Below are 24,061 nucleotides of genomic sequence, written 5' to 3'. Positions count from 1 at the left end.
TCTTGTTTTTTTTTTTTTTTTTAATCTCAATAGACTTTGACTGAAGTTCCTCTGGACAGCTATCCACAGCTGTCACCTTGGCAGTGAAATCTTCCTGGAATATATATACAGACTGGATATGATATTCTTCTTCTGTGTCCTCAGGTCTTGAATGCATGTGATCTGGAACTTTTATTCAACCCTAAAATATATGTTCAGCCTATTCTGTCACTTGTGAGGAAAGATCTATGTGCTTTTAAATGCAAGTACATCTTATTGGCCATTATTAGAAATTGCATTGAAATCATTTTTCTTTCCAAATTTATCTGGCTGCAAATTGACATTCACTTGATGTAGCAGGTCCATATCATTTTATGATATGATTGTAGAGGGGTTTTACTCTAAGACATCAATAGAGATTTTTCTTTGCCATAATCTTCTTTTTGCCTCAAGTGCTTTGTCACTTTAGTCAGTGTCTTTCGCTTCATTGGAGCAGAAAGCATATACAGCCCAGAGCACAAAAGGAGACTGGATTTCTGAAGGGATATTTAGAAAACACAAGAGAAGCAACTGTCTGACAGCCCATTATTTTGAGAAATTCAGATTCTTTTTTTAAAAATGTTTTTATTATTTATTTTTGAGAGCAAGAGACAGAGTGGGAGTGGGAGAGGGGCAGAGAGAGAGGGAGACCCAGGATCCAAAGCAGCTCCTGAGCTGTCAGCACAGAGCTGAACATGGGGCTCAAGCCCACGAACCGTGAAATCATGACCTGAGCTGAAGTCGGATGCTTAACCGACTGAGCCATCCAGGCACCCCAAGAAAGTCAGATTCTTGAGAGATAAAAGTTGTTTTTTAAATTCTAAAATCTTGGCACTGTGTATCATTAGCAGAATATAGAGGACAGCAAGCATAGAATTCATGATGTAAACCATAGGGTGGGAAGGAATGGGAAATAACGTGACTCCGTTTTCCCTTCTTGCTGCCTTTCTACTGTAAGAAGGAACTAGAAGAAGAAAGGGAGATTTTAGATTTAAAGATGGGGCTTGGCTCCTTGGCCCCTCTTAGGGGTTGAAACTCTGGAGGGTTGTGATGGATTTAGGGTTTGGGGATCCCCAGAGTGCACCTGTGGGCCTATCTTCTGTTGGGAATTCTGGCAAGGGACAACTGAAGTGGAGCAGAAATGGTTGCAAGGCAGATCTAGGCTTAGAGCAGACCTGAGAGAGGCCACTCAGTCTCCCTCAGCCGCCAGGGGGTATGGAGAATGTTTGCAGGGTTCCTGTGTCAACCTGAAGAGGGTCATAGAAGGTAGCTGACAATTGAAGGCAGGTCTGGGCTTACCAGATAGTCCACAAAACCTAGAGCCTGGGGACTCCTTAACAGACACTCAGGCAGGGGCCATAAACCACGTGCTGGGTAGGGAAAGTGGCTGGATATCAGGGGAATAGCAGCATCCTAGAGTCCAGAGATGATGGCCAAGCCAACCTGAAACATGGCTGAATACCCTTCGAGGAAATAACCTGGAGCTGCCCAGGTTGATCAAACAGGAAATAACAGCAGAAAAGCCTCCTCCAGCCAGAGTGTTTTGTGTACATGATGAGTTAGCATGTGAAATGCATCCTTGCTATATTACTTATTCAAAAACTTACATGATAGTTCATAGTATCCCCCCCCAAAGTGATGTAGATGCATCAATTAATCATTTGTGTTGTTATCAAAATGCAGCTGAATCCAATCATGAAACAGATGAACACAAGATCAGTGGTTCTGAATCGTACCTGCACATTGTGAGCCTCTCAGGAACTTTTCAAAATCCCAATGCCCAGGCCCACACCCCGGACCAGTGAAACTAGGATCTGGAGTGAGGACCAGTCATTAATATTTTTTAAAGGTTGCCAGGTAATTCCAGTGTGCAGCTAGGATTGAGAACCACTGCCTGAAAAAATTCACAGCCTAGGTTTTCCCAACCAAAGATCAAGCTGAAATATCAGTCTGAAAACTGATCCTCTGGGAATTCTCAAAAGATTGGGAACAGAGGGCTTTGTAAGGTTGGTGGAACTAATCTGTATGGCACTGTCGTGGTGGAAAGGTGACACTGCATTTGCCAAAGACCTTTAAACTTCACGCACAAAGAGTGAATCGCATTGTATGCAGTAATGAAGCATCCTGGATGGGATCGTGGGACAGAAAAGGAAATTAGGGAAAAACTAATGAAATTTGAATATGGAATTTATTTAATAGTGATATATCAATGTTAATTTCTTAGTTGTGACAGTTAAAATAATGTTAGATATTAACTGTAGAGTATACTAAGTATGGGGTATTCAAGAACCCTGTCCTCTTTTTTTTTTTTAAGTTTATGTATTTTGAGAGAGATGGACAGTATGAGTGGGGGAGGCAGAGAGAGAGAGAGAGAGAGAGAGAGAGAGAGAGAGAGAGAGAAAATCCCAAGCAGGCTCTGCACTGTCAGAGCGGAGCTGGATGCAGGGCTCAAACTCACAAAACCGTGTGACCATGACCTGAGCTGAAACCAAGAGTCAGACGCTTAACTGACTGAGCCACCCAGGCGCCCCTGTCCTCTTTTTCTATAAAACTAAAGCTGTTCTAAAATTTAAGTTTATTTTAAAAATGGTTATGAACAAATCTTATTTTATGTGTCTCTTCTAATAAGAATAGAGGCATTCATCTCTGTATATCATAAATTGTGATAATCAGTAAGACTGTGTATCTACAATAAACTCTGAGCCTAGCATTAAAAAAAAATCTATGCATACCCTCTCTGTGGGCAAAAAAATTCCTGATGAAAGACATCACTGAGCTATAATTTTAATTACCAATTAAGTTTATTAATTATCTCATGCTTCATAAATTATGCTTAAAATCATAGGCCTAGATCTAAATACATTTCAAACTTCAAATTAATTAATGAATTTTATTAACAAACTTTTTCAGCAGCCATAAGGGATAATTCTATTAATTTACCAATAATAGGCATCATGTAAATAAATGTACATTCATTTTCACCCTTCTTCCCCAAATATTGACACATAAGAAATACGAGAAAAAGAGAACATGTACAGTAAGTTTCCTTAATAGTTTTTTTAATTAAAATAATTTTTTTTATTGTTTATTTTTGAGAGATAGAGACAGAGCGTGAGTAGGGAAGGGGCAGAGAGAGAGGGAGAGACAGAATCTGAAATAGGCTCCAGGCTCTGAGCTGTCAGCACAGAGCCCAATGCAGGGCTTGAACCCACGAACCGTGAGATAATGACCTGAGCTGAAGTTGGATGCTTAACTGACTGAGCCACCCAGGCACCCCTCCTTAGCAGTTTTTAACCCAAATCATAAATGTAAAATTCTTCATCCTATTTTAAAAGAATTTTAGATCTTTTTATAATACTAGGGTTTTTTTTGTCTCTTATTTTTGGTATTGCTTTACAAAACAATTTGAAATTAGAATGTTACTTCTTATGATTTCAGACTCTAATGTTCTTATAGGTTTATGTGATACTAGTTTAACAGTTATAGAACCACAATTCATTTTAAAGAGAACATAATAAAAGGGAACTAGCCTATTAAAAATAATTGTAATAGGGGCACCTGGGTGGCTCAGTCGGCTAAGTGTCCGACTTCAGTTCAGGCCATGATCTCACGTTTGTGGGTTTGAGCCCCACGTTAGGCTTTGTGCTGACAGATCAGGCCCTGGAAGCTGCTTCGGATTCTGTGTCTCCCTCTCTTGCGGCCCCTCTTCCACTCATGCTCTGACTCTGTCTCTCTCTCCCTATCAAAAATAAATAAACATCAAAAAAATTTTTTTAATTGTACATAGTAGTAGCAACCATATGCTGACTACATTCATAAAACTGTTATATCTGCTCTTTCTTGTGTATTTTATTTAATTTTAATTAATTTATTTATTTTAGAGAGAGAGTGCATGGGCAAGTGTGGGAGGGACAGAGAAAGAGAGACTCTCAAGCAGGCCCCATGCCCAGCACAGAGCTGGACACGGGGCTCCATCTCACGACAGTGAGATCATGACCTGAGCTGAAATCAAGTCGGTCGCTCAATTGACTGGGCTACCCCAGGCAACCCCCTCTTGTGTATTTTAATTCTTCAGTTTCTGTGTTTATATATATATTTATATTATACATATATATTTTTAAATAAATATATATTTAACATATTAATATATTTAATTGTTATATTTAAATAATTTAATAAAATATATTTTATATTTTATAGAAAAATATATATTTAAGCTTTATCTATCTATCTATTTATTTATTTAGAGAGCACATGAGCAGGGAAAGAGGAGAGAGAGAGTCCCAAGCCAACTCTGCACTGCCAGAGAGGAGCCAGCTGCAGGGGCTCAGTCCCACGAACCGTGAGATCATGACCTGAACTGAAATCAAGAGTCAGACACTTAACCAATTGAGCCACCCAGGCACCCCTCTTTGTTTAAAAAATATTAAGAACAGTCACAAAATTACTGACCTCAGTAATTTATCAATCTCTTGAGTTTCAGAAGGGACAATTACATAAAGTTCCACAGACCACTTAATGCAAGTTTCCCCTTAATACAATAATAAAGTGATTAAATTTCACTTGGACGCAGAAAATATTTTCAGAGCTCAAAGAAGGCAATGACATTGTCCTATAAATTATTTTCATTGCATTTTTTTCCATTGGAGCCTTTTCTATTTTTGAGAAATAATTAGACCAATCTTGAAAAAAATCAGTTACTTCTGTCTTTTTAGTTTCCAGTGGCCTTTTAACTTATGCATAATATATTCCCAAGTAACAGAAAAGTTGTGTTTTTATTTCCTTAATTGGGCAATGCCAAAAAGAATTCTGTGTCCTGTCACAAAAGAAGTTTTTTTTTTTTTTAATCAGAATTGAAAATATTTCATATTTGTCGGGGCCTTTGTTAAATTAACAGAGACATCATTGATATCCCCTAAACTAAAAGCAAAATCAGAATTTCAGATAAATAGAACATAAACTAGATTGCTAACATGAAGCATCTGTAATGAAAACTGTAACAAGTAGATTTATCTTTAATTGGCTCTACCGATAGATATATTTTAAGTTTATTTATTTTGAGAGAGAGAGAGAGAGAGAGAATGAGCAGGGGAGGGGCAGAGAGAGAGGGAGACAGAGAATCCTAAGCAGGCTCTGCACTGTTGTTTCAGAGTCCAATGTGGGGCTCAAAACCAGGAACTATGAGATCATGACCTGAGCTGAAATCAAGAGTCAACTGACTGAGCCACCCAGGTGCCCTGCTCTACAGATATTTTAAATGCTCAACATCCAGTAAATAGTTTGGGGAGAATCCAGAAAGGAAAATGAGTAATAAATTCAAGTTTTTTACAAAAAAAAACTTTTTTTGGTCAATGACTTATGAAAGTAACTGAACATAAACAAAATCACAGTAGTATTTAGAAGCTTAAAAGCTTTGCTTACAGCATCTTGTTACATATCTTCCAATAAAGATTAAACACAATTAAATCCATTCTTACTCTCAAATGTTTGAAAACAGTAAGGTCTCCCTAAATAAAAGATAAGAATGCAAGTTTGGCAAAAACCTTTTATGTTAAGTTATGGATTCCAAAATAAATGGAATCTCCCCAATGAGATCAGAAGATGCTAACAAGATAAGCAGAGCCTGGGAAAGAACAAAAGACCTTTGACCTTCTCAGCCATCGCCTAAAAGTCTTTTAAGATCACTCCTAACTGTGTCTGGTACTGAAATTGAAGACAATTCCACAACTTAAGTAAAAAACAATATGGGCGTTTTCTTTTATCCTGGTTTTCCTCATTTTAAAGAGGACATATGTCTTAGTTTGATAATTAATGTTTCACTTTGTCGATCCTAACTGTGCACAAAACTAAAACCTCTATAATACGTAGAACTAAGAATCTTAGAACCAAAATATGTTTCAAAAAATAAAATCAGAAAATCCTTAAGAAATTGCAGGATGCTTATTTTTACTTCATTGTGGACACTGATTTGCTAATTGTGACATACGATTGAGGATATACGATTTGCTAATAATAGTAACGTGGCTCATGAGGTGCTAAGCACTGTACTCGTTTACATACATTGCCTTTCCCACAAAACCCTATGAGGTTGGTCTATGAGTTGAAAAAAAGGGAATCCATTCCAACTAGTAGTTTAAACAAAATGACAATTATTGCAGGGTATCTCGCAGCTTAAGAATTTCTGGGGGAGCAGGGAAAATCAGTTTGCATTCTGTACTGTCAGGAACAACACAACCAGGAGAATGCTCGGCCAGAACATGCGACTTTTCTGGGGGAACCCCACAGCTACTGTCTCCTGTCACATACTTGGGTCCAAATGCTGAAACTCCACCTCCACATTCCCAAAATACCAGTCACTTCTACAGTGGTTACTAGAAGATCCAGTGTCTTCTTGGAGCTTTACACTGCCCACATCTACCTCCAGAGTCTCCCTCAGGCATGCCCTACCTGGCAGAACTAGGTTAGATATGAAACCCAGCTGCAAGGGAGTCTGGGAAACTTGCCTTTGACTTTTCCAGCCTCTGTTGTATCCACAGGCACTTGATAAGGGAGTTGGAATGGAACAGAAGTTAAACAATCCAGTCAATATTAACGGCCACAGGAGGTATTATCTAGTTTACAGTTGAGGAAACTGAGGTTCAAAGTTTGAGTGATTTCCCCTGTGGCCTCAGTTATTAAATAGCAGACCTGGGATTCTAACCCAGACCTGCCTGTCCCAAAGTCCAAATTTTCAGTCTACTGTTAAGTATACTGAAGTATCAAGTCAGTATAGAAAATAGGGGTGAATGGCAGGGTATGTGATCATCATCTGAAAAACCTTTAGCTTTCCATATATTTGATGCCATAATTTTAGAAAGATTGCATAAAGAGCTCTCAATTGACCTGGGATACAGACTGACCTGAATATTCTGTTTAAATCTCTTTGAAAGAACCTCAACAACTCACTGCCTCCAATTTCTTACCAGCATTTCATGCTCCCCTCTCCTCAGTGATTTCGGTAACTACTACTCTCTGAATGTGAGCATTTCATGGTCCTTACAAGACGCCCTTTTCAGTGCCACGGCGGATTTCTCAGAGAACCAGTAGCCACCACCACTTCCGAATAATGACCAGGGTCTGCAGACTTGACTGTCTAAACATTTCTTTGAGATGTGACCTCCCCTGTCCTGTTGCACAGGCATGGTTTTGGGGCTCTGGGATCTCTCCCTGAGAGAGAACAAAGCCAGCCCATGGCTTTGTAAGGAAAATAGTGTCTGTGCTCGAGATGAGGGCAGAACAGGGAGCAACGGAAGTTCTGAAAGGTCAAGACCTGCTCCCCTTCTGTAGACAGGATACAAAAGGAAAAGGAAACTCGTAAGAGCAGATGAGCACTGGAGCCTTTTCCAGAAACGGTCCTTCAGATCCTCTATTTGTTTACTTTGCCCCCAGAATTTCCTGCTTGGTCATCTTCTCTTGGTCTTTCAGTTCCTGGTGATACCATCTCTTCCTGATGACTTCTGAATTCTAAATCTCCATCCTAGAACTCTTTTCAGTGGTAGATCCTATTTCCAGCTGCCTTCTGGGGACCTCCCCTGGGAGAGGGATGGGCAGGTCTTACCGTAATATCTCTGCATACCTCCTGAATCCAGTCTCTTTCTTCCGTGCTGCCTTTGTTCCAGCTCCAGCCCAGAGCATCATTACTCATCAAAAAAAGTACAGCGTTACCGCCATCTGTGTTCTCTGGTCCTAGTTTCTTCCCCATCCTGTCCATTTTTTAATACTTGTCTTTTTATATTTGTTTATATTCTTGTCTTAAAACGATTCTTATATTACTTTCCTGCTGAAAAACTTCCACTGGCTCTTTAGTTCCTAGACATGATGTAGCCTTTTAAAATCCTATTCTGTTTCACCTCTAGGGCTTTGTGTCCTGCCACCCTTGTCCTAGACACCAGCCACCAGCCTTCACCTGTGTCAGGCATTTTCCCCTTTCCACACATTTTTGTTTATGGAAAGAGATAGACTTTGGGATTGCATGGACTAGGTTCACATTCCAGTTACATCACTTACTTGCTGTGTGATTGTGGGAAAGACCCCTGAATGCCTTAACTCAAATTCCTCTATCTCCAGGAGCAACATTAGCTGCCTTACAGGGCTGCTCTCCTAAATCCCACGGTGTATTTGCAAGGGCTGGTGCGCCAAGGGCACTGGTATGTGTTAGCCTCTTTGTCTTGCTGTTTCCTCTCATCTCCTGTCCTTGGTGGTTACCTAGATTTAGAGACTTACTCTTTTCCTTTCTTCGCTCTCTCTTCCCTGGAGAGTTTCTGTTTTCCTGACTTGAGAGTTTATCTTTGCAGGAGGCCCTCACATCTCTTTCCGGAGTGCTGTCTACTCACTGAGCAATGCTGCCAGCTGCAGCCATCTCTCTAGCATTCCTGGCACTACCCTGAATTCAATACCACCTGCATTTCCATCGTGGTTCCTCCAGACCAGCTCCTTGTCTTCCTCAGAGGCGCCGTGATTCTCCCAGGGGAATGAAAACTTTTATTTCATTTTCAACTTACTCCCCTTCTTATTCCCCCCAAGTTCTAGTTAGTCCAGAAATCCCACCCACTTTTCTTTCAAAATTTCCCCTTTTCTCCATTCTTGCTGCCTCCCCTGCTAGCCTTATATGTCTAGACTGCGGTATATGTCTATTAACGAAGGCACTGTGGCACAGAGGCCACAGTAGACACCAGGGCCAGGCTGCCTGCCAGGGAAGCCTAGTTCCATCACTTGCAAGCTGTCTGGATTTTGGTGAGTTCTTGCATCTTTCTGTGCCTCAGTTTTCTCATCTGTAAAATGGAGCAAATGACAGTGCCTACCTTTTAGAGTTGTTATAAGTATTCAATGAGCAAATACATGCAGAGGTCTAGAGCAGAGCTTTAATAAGGGTTAAATAAAAGTTAGTTGCCATTATTTGCCTAGAAAATAGATACAGAATTGTAAGATTGATTATTTGTAAATATCGATTCTGCCCCTGGTGCTCCCCTCCTCGAAAACTTCTAATGCTTCTATTTTTGCCTCTCTGCTCAGTTTTCCAGGTCCTTCAGACCATATCTGTGCCCCAGGATGTCCTAACCTTGTTGTCTGCTGCAGCCCCTCCCAGCTTTGGTCAGCCTGGCCTCCTACAGTTTTCTAGGTGGGACTCCACTCATCTCTTCCCAGCCCTGTGACCTAGGTGAGTCACGACATATGTATGCTCTAGTTTTCTCATCTGTAAAATGGGGATAATAATAGTACCTACCTCGTGGGTTTACTTTTTTATGGGGCTAAAAAGAAATTATGTATATAGAGCATCTTTTTTTTTTTTAAACATGCCTGTGGTTGGTGGAGGAAAGGATGTTTGTATGGGAAGAGCAGAAGCAGCTTTACACAGTATCAGATGGAAATACATTTCTGTAAATCTTGAAGCCTAGGGAAGTAAAAATATGTTTCAGGAGAAAAAGACAAAATTTGCACACAAGTGACAATATGATTCCTAAAAGCTAATGGTTATTGAGCCATTTACTCCTTGTAACAGTCTGTTTGGCAGAGGTAACAAACATCCCCATTTTTCCAAAAGAGGAAACTGAGGGGTAAGAATGATTAGGTAACTCGCCTGTATCTGTAGTTCTGTTTGTACTGGGTTTTCTTTTACCTCTTAGATGAAGAAACTGTAGCTCAAGAAGGTTAAAAGGCACGTGCAAGTTTGCCAAATGAGTAGTTGGCAGGGCGCAAGCTCCTTCTCTGGACTGTTGATCCATTGTTCTCAGTGAAACCTATCTTCCGTACTATTTATTTTCAGATAATAAGTCCCATGTTCATTTAGTAATAGAAAAATGTTTTATACAACCTAATTCATAAGATGTTTAGTTTACTGCAAATGTAACTTAACCCAACAATAATCAATAACTTCTTTATAGTATGGGCTTTAAATGTTGTAATATCTAGTTATTAATGGGGTTGCTGCAATCTCCCAAAGATTAGCCCAGCATCGTAATTTTTGTCAGTTGATGAGGACAGGCCAAAAAATAAGAAATGCAGAAACGCTACATTTTCAGCAATATTAGGAATCATCTGTTCATGTTTAAAAGCATTATCCTGAGGTACCTGGGTGGCTCAGTTGGTTAAGCCTCTGACTTCAGCTTAGGTCATGATCTTGCAGTTTGTGGGTTCAAGCCCCATGTCAGGCTCTGTGCTAATGGCTCAGAGTCTGGAGCCTGCTTTGGATTCTGTCTCCCTCTCTCTCTCTGGCCCTTTCCTGCTCGTCCTCTCTCTCTCTCTCTCTCTCTCTCTCTCTCTCTCACTCTTTCTCTCTCTCTCAAAAATAAACATTAAAAAATAAAAATAAATAAAAAATAAAAGCATTATCCTGAGGACTGAAATATACTCCTTCTAGTAAGAAATTTGCAAAAGATTTCTAACCATTTTAACAGACATTTGTCTAAAAGCTATATACTGCTTTTACTGCAGTATGTGGTATAAATGCTGCTGCCTTCATAATAGAATATAGCAAACCAAAGTAGTTTGGTTATTTATTTATGAATTTAGTTAGCTAGTAGTTACATACCTTTTTTCTAGGTTTGAACATTAGGAACCTTCTTTTAGTAAAGACATAGACTCATCATTAGCTCTCCTGGGCTGTAATCCAGCTGTGCTGTCATAGTTCTCTGAGTGGTCCCAGGCCTCTGCATCTATTTTCTGTCTCCTCCTGTATCAAGTGCTTATTTCTCACTCTTAGTAGTAAATCCTCTTCTAAGCACCAGTGTCTCCTGGTTCCCTTTCTTCTCTTTCTCCCCCTCTCAATGATCTGTTGCTTTTGATTGTCTTAGGGGCAGTAAGAGAGCAAAGCTTGTTAGAACTGTGTATAAAGTAGAAGTACATATGGGGCGCCTGGGTGGCTTAGTCGGTTAAGCGGCCGACTTCGGCTCAGGTCACAATCTCGCGGTCCGTGTGTTCGAGCCCCGCGTCGGGCTCTGTGCTGACAGCTCAGAGCCTGGAGCCTGTTTCAGATTCTGTGTCTCCCTCTCTCTCTGACCCTCCCCCGTTCATGCTCTGTCTCTCTCTGTCTCAAAAATAAATAAACGTTAAAAAAAAAATTAAAAAAAAAAAAAAGTAGAAGTACATAAATTTCTAATGAGGACCTGATAGGGACATCCTATGAGTATGTTATACTTATTACAATTATTATAATAATTATATATATTATATGTATACAATTGTATATAAATATAACTGTTATAATTATTAATAACAATTGTTATAATTATTTGGTTCTTTTGTCTTTAAGTTATTTTTCCTTGTTTCCTCATCATGTGCCAGACAAGAAGTTGTCAGATACATGACTTTGGTCTAATGAGATGCTATTACAGTCACAATAAAATGGAGAATAATATTGTTTAACAGCTCTTACCATGATAGCCAGGAAATTTGCAAAGTATTTATTTTCAGGATATGAGCCAAAGCAAAAGAGAAGTAAAAAAAAAAAAAAAAAAAAAAAGATAACACTAACCACACTGAATACAACTATAACCATGTAGATATTCTTTATTTAGTTTCCTTTCTGTCTTCTCAATGGTAGTGCTTCTAATCCTACATGTTGATGTCTTCAGGGAATCCTGAAACTGAAGGTCTTTATCCAATAAAAAGTACTTTTGTCCTTTCATGTAGTTTTATTACATGCAGAAATGTTCTAAATCTAAAATAATTATTCCAAAATACTTCAGCAGATGGAGAATCCAAGCAAGAAACAAGAGTCATTAAAGGCTGTGCTGAGCAAAGACTTTCCCACCTGGCTGGCAGGAGTTTTTAAAACATTTTTTTGACAGGGGCACCTGGGTGGCTCAGTCGGTTAAGCGTCTATGACTCTTGAATCTGGCTCAGGTCATGATCTCACAATTCACGGGTTCGAGCCCACATCAGGCTCTTCACTGGCAGCATGGAGCCTGCTTGGGATTCTGTCTCTCCCTCTCTCTGCCTCTCTCTCTCTCTCTCTCTCTCTCTCTGTCCCCCTCAAAATAAATAAATAAAGTTAAAAAATAAATAAAACATTTTTTTTTGACAAGCTGATTCTAAAATTCCCTCGGAGGAGGAAATATACTACAACATGGATGAAACTCAGAATTATTATACTTTGTGAAAGAAGCCAGACAGATACAGTACTGTATAATTCCATTTGTTTGAAATGTCTAGAAAAAGCAGATCTATAGAGACAGAAGGTAGATTAGTGATTTTCCAGGTGGGGTGTTGGGATCCAAGACTTACTGTAAATGAGCACAAGGGAATTCTGGAGATGATGGAAATGTTCTAAAACTGGATTATGGTGATGGTTGCAGAACACTATAAATGTACTAAGAATAACTGAATTGAATCCTTACAATGGGTAGATTTTATACTATGTCAATTATACCTCAGCAAAGGTGTTTAAAAAAAAAAAAGAAATGGGACAGACTACCCTTTCAGCATTAGTCATGATAGGTAAGTGACAGCATGTGTTTATTTAAGTTTTTTTTTTACTGTTTATTTAATTTTGAGAGAGAGACAGAGTGTGAGCAAGGACAGGGGCAGAGAGAGAGGGAGACACAGAATCTGAAGCAGGCTCCAGGCTCTGAGCTGTCAGCACAGAGCCTGACACGGGGCTCGAACTCGCAAACTGTGAGATCATAACCTGAGCCGAAGTTGGATGCTTAACCGACTGAGCCACCTAGGTGCCCCAGCATGTGTTTATTTTAAATCATTATAAAAAATAAGAAAGATATGTGGTTATATAGTCGCCTGACTTCGTAATTCTTCCTGTATCTTAAAAAGGCCTTTTGTATTCCACTCTCAGTAAATTATTCAAAAACATCTGAACCACTTGGTAAGGAATAATTCTAGTCAGATGCAAAAAATTATAAATAATTTTATAATAAAACATTCCATCTTTACATTCATAAAAGAAGAAAGGAAAAACTGTTTAGCATTATATATATATATTCCTTTTCACAAATCATTACTTTCAAGCATTATATTCCATATTTTTCTATTCTCATACCAAAACACACCAGGTTTTCCTTGCAGTGGCAAGAGGTGGGAAGAATATTGGGTTTTTTTGCTCAGTAAATGTTTCTGTATTTTCTTCAAGTTTTCTTATGTCTGATACTAATATCACCATCCTTGAGTATTAGATGCTTACTTGCCCTATAGACGTGCCATATACACCATAGTAAATTTTTGGTCAAGAGGGTGAGTTGAAGTGATCTGCCTTCCTTTAAAACATTGCTCAGATATCAGCCCATCACCATTTTTTACAGGGTATTTGGGGAGCTCAGTTTGTATGGTTGTTAACCTGGATATTCTTTTATTTAGAAGAAAATATGTTTGCACAATAACTAAAATCAGAATCCAATTAATATCAGAAAGTTAATATAGCGACATAATTGCTAATAGGAAGAATTCATGGGGTAGGTCATCTCCAGTTCTTATGAATTTTTGGCAAACCTTATATTGGAAGTTTCTTATTTAAACCTGATTTCAGTATAAAGACAGAAGTAGGCTGTAGAAAGAATCCATTATTTAGTTTCCTGTTTCTGGGAAATAATACTTCCAATATTCATGTTCACATGTGATTTTAAGAATAAAATACCATTTCATTATTATAAGAAAATAACCATTAATTCCTGAAATGGAAGAAATTGTTATTTTTACATTTTGTCCTTTTCTGATGTGTATGGGTCTAAGAGTTTTACAGAAAGGTGAGCCTGACCCAGTCATAACCAAGAAATCTTCGATTTGCTGCTGTTAAATCCCTGCAGAAATACTCATTCCTCCTGCAATATAATGCTAAGTAAAAACCCAAACTGAATAGCCACAGACAGGGAGAGGTCAAATTGGGAAACATAAACATAAATGTAATTAGAGGTTTGTGCTATAAAATGTTCTTCTATAATCCTCATGAATGTTTCTGCTTAATGAGAAAGAGATACATTTTTTTTGTGATGGGATGTTTATTCACACTGACCTCATTTTTGAAAACTAAAACCTAATTTGATAGTACTGATAAGCAAGCTAAGATGTGAAGTATTAAAAGCAATAGTGGCTTAGTATCAGCCCACAGTGGGAGGCAGGGGAAAGGCCACATAAAAGACAGTGTGGTAGGAAGGGAAAGGCATGAGTTTTCATGAAAGATATTGGCATCATTAATTCTGAGTCTGGAGGAAGACAGCACTCCCTGTATCAAATCCAATAGAAAATCAATTTAGGGCACCTGGGTGGCTCAGTTGGTCTCAGCCACTCTCCCGCTCTCACTCAAAATAAATAAATAAACTTTAAAAAAAGAAATTGTAGGAATATTGAGGATTTGAGCAACTAAATTAACAAGTTAATTTTATGTATATGTGTATAGCCCAATAAACATAGGAAAATATTCTTTATAAATATTTAGTGAACATTGTATTATGCCACAATAAAATATCCCAATAAATTCTCAAGTCAAAAATCTCGTAGACCATTTTTAAATTTTTTTTTTCAACGTTTTTTATTTATTTTTGGGACAGAGAGAGACAGAGCATGAACGGGGGAGGGGCAGAGAGAGAGGGAGACACAGAATCGGAAACAGGCTCCAGGCTCCGAGCCATCAGCCCAGAGCCTGACGCGGGGCTCGAACTCACGGACCGCGAGATCGTGACCTGGCTGAAGTCGGACGCTTAACCGACTGCGCCACCCAGGCGCCCCTCTCGTAGACCATTTTTAACCATAGTGCAGTAAAAGTAGGAATTAAAACAAATGGATAATGATTATTTATAAGATTTGAGAAAATAAGTTGAAAAATGACTAACCCCCCCCCAAAACTATGAAAATCAACAAGATAATTTAGCAGGATGGCTGAATATATGATCATATAAGCTCAACATACAAAAATTAAAAATGTTTATATGCCAGAAACCATTAAAAACGATTCATAATATTATAAATACTATATAATACCCAAGAATAAATTCCAACCAGAATCATATCAGGAATTATCTTAGTGAACTTCACAAGCTTGTTGTACATTTACTTAGATGAAAAATATGCCAGAAAAAACTATTTTGAAAATTGCTTTACCTGCCAGACATCCAGAGTTACTGTAGCGGTGTGTTGTACATTATGGTAGCCACTAGCAATATATTAACTTCAAATTAATGATATTAATTAGAATAAGATAAAATTCAAAATTCAGTTTCTCACATGCCTGGCTGGAACTTTAGTTTTTACTCTGAAGAATATAGGAAGCTGCTGGAGGTTATAAGCAGGAATTTGTGTGATTTGATGCTTTAACAGGACCAGTCTGAGAGATGAGCATGTGTGTTCATAGCAGCAATATTCATAATAGACCCAAACTGGAACCAATCCAAATACCCATCAACAATAGAATGGATAAATAAATCGTGGTTTTGTGTAATTGAATACTACAAAGCCTGGAAAAAATGAATTATGGCTACAAGCAACAATATGAATAAACAATGTGGACATAATATTGAATGGGGAAAAAAAGACAAAAGAATGCATACTGTGTGATTGCATACATACGAAGCATTAACATAGGCAAAACTAATTTATGAGGATAGAGGTCTGGATAATGGTTGCCTTTAAGCAGTGAGAGAGAGAGAGAGAGAGAGAGAGGCAGGAGGAAGCCTCCTAAGGGCTGAAGATGTTCTATATATTGATCTTGGTGATACTTATACCGGTATAAACATATGTAGAAATTTATTGACCTGGATACATAGGGTTTGTGTACTTCACTATGTCTATGACATGCTTCAGTATAAGAAGGAAATAAGTTGTAGGGGAACAGTTAGGAGGCTATAGCACGAATGGAGGCAAAAGATGGGGTTTGGAGCAGTGTGGTAGCAATGGAGGTGGTGAGAAGTGGTTGGATTCTGGATATTTTGGAACTTAGAGCTGAAAGTGATTTTCTGATGGACTGGGTAATGGGGTGTGAGAGAAAGGGAAGAGTAAGAGGTAACCTCAGGTTTGAAGCCTGAGAACAGCATGGTGGTCGCACTTGTGGAGATGGGGAAGCCTCCAGGATGAGCAGATCTGATGGCTAAGAATGGGATCGGTGGGGTGAGAATAAGGAATTGTGTGTGGTTTGAACATGTTAGTTTGAGGTGTTTATGGACATCTAGGTAGATACTTCAAGTAGACAGTATGATCGGTCTAGGGTAGAAATATAAATCTGAAGTTATCAGTTATATAGGTGGTATTTGAAATTAGGAGATGGAATGAGATCCCCTATGACATGAGCACAGACAGAGAAGACAATTGTGATATGAGCCAGGGCCACTCCTGGAACGTGCAACAGGGAGCAGAGGAGGCAGAAGAGACTGAGATGGCTTCATTAGCGAAGGAGGAAGGGAACCAGGAGATAGGCTTTCCCAGCATTGAGGACAGTAGTTTCAAGGAGGGAGTGATCAGTGATCAACTGTATCAAGAGTTGTTGAGAAATCGAGTGAGCCAAGCCCTGAGATATTAATTCTGTTGATTAGTGATAATCTGAAACCATGCCTGTCACATTGGTAAACACTCAAATATCACAGGCTATGTGGAGAATATCATGGGGAATATACCTTAAAACCGATATAAACTCATTATTCTTGGCAGGAGATCATATTTTTGCAGTGAAGAAAATAAAAATTCTTCAGAAATGAGGTCACTCTCCCACTCTTTCCCTCTGACTTTCCAAGTTTTGGCTTAAAATTAGCAAGTATATAGTCCTAGGGAACTAGTCTAGCCTTCTATCACCCTGGTCCTAAAGAACATGGAGAACTGAAGTGTTTTCTTGTCTGTTCCATAGTTTAAAGACTGCCCAAACTTGTGATGGAGTGTTCCTCTTCTGGGAAACAGGGCTGCCACTTATGCAACCTCCTGGTGCCTCGGTTTCCCATCTACAAAATGGAAATAGTAATAGTGGCAATCTCAGTATGTGTAACAAGGATTACAGGGGTTAATATGTTCAGGGAGCTTAGAATAGTACTTGGCATAGAGAAAATGTTAAATAAGCATTAGATATTTATTATCTTATCCTAGTGCTCCTCCTGCTGAAGACCACCAGAAAAGTAAAGTAAAAAAAGTAGAGTTCATTGACTTGTTGCAGCGAAAGAGAAACATACCATAGGAAGTGTGGGGTGTCTCAGTAAGAGACTATTAGAAGAGATTTATAGGACATGGACTTGTGTTAAATAATTTGGGGGAAGGTTCAGAGATCGTCTGGACTGAGTGCTGTCAGAAAGTGGGAATAATTCCATGACTGGATATTTTAAGTCTTCTTATCTAGAAGGTGGCAGGTACTAAGCATGTGCAAGTTGTAAATAGTAGAGAAGGAGCAGCCCTCACATTAGTCAGCATGGGGCGGGGGGGTCGCCTAGTCATCTCTGTAGTTTGGACAATGTCCATTTCTTTGTCTATTTTCCGACATGATTATAGAGTGGTCTTGTCTGATGGTGGTGCTCTCTGAAGCTGCTTATGTTCCCTAGGAGAACACCATGGCCTAACTGGTAGTGCCAGGGCCTAGCTGTCAGGGGTACATTTTTCTTTCTCAGTCTGTACCAACTGCCATGTGCTTTCAGGGGGTGATTAAAAGACTCTGGGAAGATTTTTTTAATTTCTTCTGATAACATCTGAGTAATGAGTCATCAAGGAGGACCTGGGGAGGTGGCCAGAGAGGATAAACTGATCTAGGAAAAATCTGAGGATTTAATCCTAAGTGTACCCATCGTCTCTGCTTTGCAGATGACCCACTCTCTAGAAGCTCTTAGAAAGGGAAAGAATGTTAGTGGGTCATCCACAGTGATACCAGAGAGAAAATAGGAAGTGACGGGAGTTTGCCTCTGGCCCTCGGAGAGAAGGGATTCTGGCATGAACTCCAGGGTAGGATGGCCTTCTCCTTTGTGACCTAAAGCCTTTACAAATATGAAGTGGAGGGACTTGCTTCACAGTACGTGAAACTCACCTCCTCTGAAGGATAGGGACCCTGGGAGCTCTCAATGAGAATGTGCTTCAGGAAAACCTAAGTGACGAAGAGAAATGTCAAGGAGGAGTGAGGAGCAAAGGTGAGGTTTCCAGGGGCCCGAAGTGTAAAATACCCCGGATGGTTGGTGAATGTGGCCAGATGCACCAGGAAGGTATCATCTGATTTAGATATTCATTGAAGAACCAACACAGGCTGTCTAGAAGATTCTGAAACCCTGGTGCCAGCCTTCATCTGCCTCAGGCTAGGATGTTTTTTGGCTTAGAATCTCAGGAACAGCACACTCTGTATCTAGTTAAGTTTATATTTTCATAAACTAGTTATGTCTCTATTTTGCTTACCTTTGTCCATGTAAAATTAACCTGTAAAACCATGGGAGTGCTAAGGGAAGATCTGGACATGTTGACAGAATTGGCCAAGGCGGACTGATGCTAGACCATTTTCAGAATTTGAAGATCACAGGAGAGGCCAAACAGAGGGGCCTTAGGCAGAGACTCAGAGAGGTAGCTGTGGGGCCTGGAGACCCTTCCTACATGGGCTCTCTCCCACAGGATCCGAGGGCAGAACGTGAACACCAGTACACCATCCTCGCCTTTCTTCTACAGTGTTTATTCTTGGTGGCCTTCCATAATTCACCAAATAAAGGTGGGGTTTATGACTTTGGAGCCAGGGAGATCCAGACTCTGACCTCAGGCTCCTTTGGTGTTAGCTCTCTGGTCTTAGATGTGGGACTCTACACAGCAGTTACCTCAATCCATCAAATGCAGCGATCACACACCTACCTCACAAATCTTTTGAGAGACAGTAAGTGTAAAAAGGCAAGTCCAGGGTGTTGGAAATAAAGTGTAGTGATGGCAGTCAAATCTACATGTGTGCTGCCTTCCCTGTATCATGTCAAACAGGAACATTTCAGGAGAGAACTTTTTAAATGTCTTTGAAATTCAAAAAAGACTAAATCTTAAAAAAAAAAAAAAGTTCTGTTGACTACTATAATGCCTAATTGTCAGAAAATTGTTGCAAAGGAGATATTTGTTCTTTTGCCCTACTAGGTCTCCCTACTCTAAATATCAAAGTAGAGAATTTTCTAAGAAAAACAAATGAAGGATATATAGCATATACCAACAGAAAAATACTTGGCTGAATATGTTGGCCACCAAAAGACCTTGGAATTTGGCTTCAAAGATTAAATGTTTGTATGTGCTTAAAGCATCATTCAGTTTATCTATAATCATTGATTTAACACAACTTTATATGATGCAATATGGTTTTGATTTGTGCTAAATCAAAATAAGATTACTTATCTTTGAAGCATTTGCAATTTTTGACATTTGATTATTCAGGGTGAAACAGAAAATAGCCAAGATGTCCAAAAACATTGCCTGGGGGGAAAAGGCTAAGATAACAGAAGGAAGTCATAACCAACTGCAATACTAATTTTATCTAGATTATCACAATATTTTTCATGAGGGCAGCGCACTTTGGGTTTTATGTCAGAAAATTCCACAAAACTAGTTTGTCACATGTAATGAATTGTGTTGTTGGGTAAAAGATGATGTCACATTGGCTATTCCTTAGTCTTTGGTCAGAAGCAGTGGTAAACTCGGTGTTGATTCAGCACTGCCTTCTCCTCATCACCCTGTGAGCAGTGGCACACATTACTGAGACTGTCCTCCAGAATCAAAGGCAGGGTCTGTGGCCTTGGAGCAGAGGTAAGGTTGGCCTTTAATTGTATTCAATCATGAGGAAAAAAGGGCAGTCCCACAGCCACCCTGGTATGTTCATTTGTTTTCATATTTTGTCCAGCTCAGCTGTCCTCAGCCTTTTAGTAAGCCAAGACACCCTAAAGCTGGCCACTTGTTAGGTTGAGTAGAGAATCTGTGGGAAGGAGGTTTGGTTGGAAAAGCCTCACAGATAATTCAATGCACCTTCCCCTTTCCCACCGCTACCAGGCTCAAGGGGGTAGGGGCACATTCTCCTCAATCAGGTAATCCTACACCAATCTCCATTGCTGCAAGGGTGCACAGAGGTGAGGAGTTGGCCTGGCCTGGGCAGCAATGAACCTCACACCACTTAGAGCTCTGTTATCTGCACTATGAGGTCCAGAAGGAAAGGCAACAAATCTCTTAGAACAACAATGCCGGGTACTAGGGTTTAATCAAAACGAGACTGAAACAGTCTGCACATTTTGGAACAAACCTCTTGATTTTTCAGTGTCTTTGTTTTTTCCTTTCTCCATTTATATTTTAGACATTGTGATAAATTATATAATCTGCTCTCCTCAGGACTGCTCCAGGGAGGGCCTCTTGGGATAAATTAAGTGATACTTGGCAAGTTGTCATAGATGTTAACAATAAAGATGCTATATAATTCTGAGTAATTGCTTAGGGTTGATATGCTTATGTAACTTGTCATTGACAATAAGTCCCAGAAGGGTGTATTTCTTATTTCCACAGCTTATCCTAAATTTTATCTTAAAACTTCTACTTGTGCTTCCCATTTACTATGTCACTACTGTGTAATTATTACATAGATATGCATAAGCCAAATTGTTTAAGGTTAACTTACATTCTCATATTGGTTAATGCCCTGGATTTTGTGTATGTCTTATGAATGAATAATTGAAGCAGGGAGAGACAAATATGGTTATGTAAAAGTGCAAAAAGTAGTCAGACTCCCTGGTTTGAATCTTGGTTCTACTCCACACCAGCTGCGTAACTTTAGACAAGCTCCTTAACCTCTCTGGGTTTCAGCTTCCTCATCTATAAAATGGTCATAATAATAGGGTCTCTTTACCAGGTTATTATGAAACAAAATAAGAGAATACATAAAATGTATAGAATAGTGGCTGGCATTTAACATGCACTCGGTAAAAATTGGCAATTATTATTATTTTTTTTAATGTTTTATTATTATTTTAATGTTTATTACTATTATGTTTAATGTTATTCTTGAGAGGTAGAGAGAGAGAGCACAAGCAGGGGAAGGGTAGAAAGAGAGGGAGACACAGAATCTGAAGCAGGCTCCAGGCCCTGAGCTGTGAGCATGGATCCTGATGCGGGGCCCGAACGCACGAACCGCGAGATCATGACCTGAGCCGACGTTGGACGCTTAACCGACTGAGCCACCCAGGCACCCCACATATATCCCTTTCTTAAGAACTGTGAACATTAATTATATTTATCTTTGTTAAGTCAATTTTTCAAAAATTTTGAAAGGCCTAATCTAGAATTTTTGATGTAGTGGCTGAGGTTTATTAAATTCTTGGGAAGTAAGAACTTGCGATCCACATTTACTTGCTGATCAGTTGGGAAGGGAAGGTGGAGAGAAAGTAGAGGAGGCAAAATATATTTATGAGGTTTTCAACATAGTCATTGAGAGGAAAAAATGAATGGTTCAGATGTAAGGAAATGAAGGAAGAGGGGAAAATAATTGGAAATAATATAATTGAATGAAACTTCCCAATATGAGGACTCTTTCATAAGGAGTTTTTTTAAAGTAACTTTCCATTTACAAAAAAGAACCACACATTAGATGCTGCAAACAAAATTCACTATCACTTCCCTCTAACACTGACTTAAACATGCCTGTTTTTTTAATCAACTCCCTTTTTGCCTGAGATAGAGCCTAAGGTTGAACTCTTTGCAAACCACATTCTGATGTGTTGCTGGTTCCAAGGGCAGAGATCAGGGGCAGAGGACAGACTTTTATTAAGGCTTGGGTGAAATTAATTATGTAAGCTATGAAAACATGTGTCTGAAGAAATGAATCTTACCTTGACTAGGTGATCATTACTCTGAGGCATGATATGAATTTGTTTCCAATAATTGGCAAGAGAGCTTCACAGTCAGTTACTTAATCCAGAAGTCATTGAAAGCTTGGTCAGCAGTTCTGACCGTGTCTCTGTAGATGCATCCACAGTTCAACCATGTCTCTGTAGGTACCTCAACAGTTCTAACCGTGTCCCTGTAGATACCTCCACAGTTCTGACCATGTCTCTATAGGTACCTCCACAGAAACATGGAGCAATTTCATTAGGAAATAAGGGAAGTGATCATCAGGGAGTAAGACCATATGAATCAGGGAGCAGAGCATAACGTAGGCAGCGATCATCAGGGAATAAGAAAGTATGGATAAGGGAGCAGAGCATAACATAGGCAGCGATTATCAGGGAGTAAGAAAGTAGGGATCAGATGGGAATGCAAGCTGGTGCAGCCACTCTGGAAAACAGTATGGAGGTTCCTCAAAAAACTAAAAATAGAACTACCCTACAACCCAGCAATTGCACTACTAGGCATTTATCCACAGGATACAGGTGTGCTGTTTCGAAGGGACACATGCACCCCCATGTTTATAGCAGCACTATTAACAATAGCTAAAGTATGGAAAGAGCCCAAATGTCCATCGATGGATGAGTGGATAAAGAAAATGTGGTATATATATACAATGGAGTATTACTCGGCAATCAAAAAGAATGAAATCAGGGCACCTGGGTGGCTCAGTCGGTTAAGCGGCCGACTTCGGCTCAGGTCATGATTTCGCAGTCCATGAGTTCGAGCCCCGCATCGGGCTCTGTACTGACAGCTCAGAGCCTGGAGCCTGTTTCAGATTCTGTGTCTCCCTCTCTCTGACCCTCCCCTGTTCATGCTCTGTCTCTCTCTGTCTCAAAAATAAATAAACATTAAAAAAAATTAAAAAAAAAAGAATGAAATCTTGCCATTTGCAACTACGTGGATGGAACTGGAGGGTATTATGCTAAGTGAAATTAGTCAGTCAGAGAAAGACAAAAATCATATTGCTTCACTCATATGAGGACTTTAAGAGACAAAAAGATGAACATAAGGGAAGGGAAACAAAAATAATATAAAAACAGGGAGGCGGACAAAACAGAAGACACTCATAAATATGGAGAACAAACTGAGAGTTACTAGAGGGATTGTGGGAGGGGGGATGGGCTAAATGGGTAAGGGGCATTAAGGAATCTACTGCTGAAATCATTGTTTCACTATATGCTAACTAATTTGGATGTAAATTTTAAAAAATAAAAAAGAAAAGAAAAGAAAGTATGGATCAGCGAGCAGAGCATAATGTAGGCAGCGATCGACAGGGAATAAGAGGAGGAGAGCATAATAAGAGGAGGAGAGGCAGCGATTGTCAGGGAGTAAGAAGTATGCATCAGGGAGCAGAGCATAATGTAGGAGAAGTTGAGAGGAAAACATTATATTCAAGAACATCTTTAGAACAGTGCACATTTCTCTGTGTAATAATCTCTGTTCACTACCTCACACTGCATTTTCCTTTGTCCTTCTGCAGTATAATTTGGAAGCCCATCTCTTGGAATAGGCACTAAGGACCAAATGGAGATGTGGTTTCTTATTCCTAATTTGCATGGTTCTGATTTTCCCAAAAAATCCTCATGTACACATCAACTCCCCCCAAAAGTGGGTTTTTTACTTGGTCATGTATTATTAATAAATGCACTAGGGCTGTATTCTTTAACATAATACCTTCAATCATACTTTGTAATTCTAAATGAATCTGTCTCTGGGTGGTTTATGAATGCTAACAGCAAGACCAAAAAATGTATTTAAATAGAACATTTTCACATATGAAAGGCTATTTTTATTTTTACATTTAAAGGCTCTTAACATCTAGAAGGCATTTAAAAATATTAAATGAAGAACTTTTTTAAAAAAGTATATTTATTTTTGAAGGGGAGAGAGACAGAGCATGAGTGAGGGAAGAGCAGAAAGAGAGGGAGACACAGAATCCGAAGCAGGCTCCAGGCTCTGAGCTGTCAGCACAGAGCCAGACACGAGGCTCTAACTCACAAACCGTGAGATCATGACCTGAGCTGAAGTCAGATGCTTAACCGACTCAGCCACCAAGGCGCCCCTTAAATGAAGAACTTTTTAGGAAGGACTGAAACCTAGCAGAAAAATGCTTTTGCACTCTAGGTAATCCCTGCTGGAAGGCTGTGTAGAAACAGGTAGTATTTTGTTGTATTTATATCATAATAGGTCTCATTGTAAGAGATAGAAGCCAGTTTGGATAAATTTA

The 24,061-nt window shown here is 39.3% G+C and overlaps 1 protein-coding gene across 3 annotated transcripts in view; it reads right to left on the bottom strand.

Annotated features, from left to right (window-relative positions):
• PLGRKT (plasminogen receptor with a C-terminal lysine) overlaps positions 1 to 24,061 on the bottom strand; it is a 43,347-nt gene that overhangs the window by 5,097 nt on the left and 14,189 nt on the right. The window lies entirely within an intron of this gene.

The sequence above is a fragment of the Panthera uncia genome, chromosome D4, assembly GCF_023721935.1.
Source record: "Panthera uncia isolate 11264 chromosome D4, Puncia_PCG_1.0, whole genome shotgun sequence".
Classification (NCBI taxonomy): domain Eukaryota; kingdom Metazoa; phylum Chordata; class Mammalia; order Carnivora; family Felidae; genus Panthera; species Panthera uncia.
This window is presented reverse-complemented; position numbering and strand designations above follow the sequence as displayed.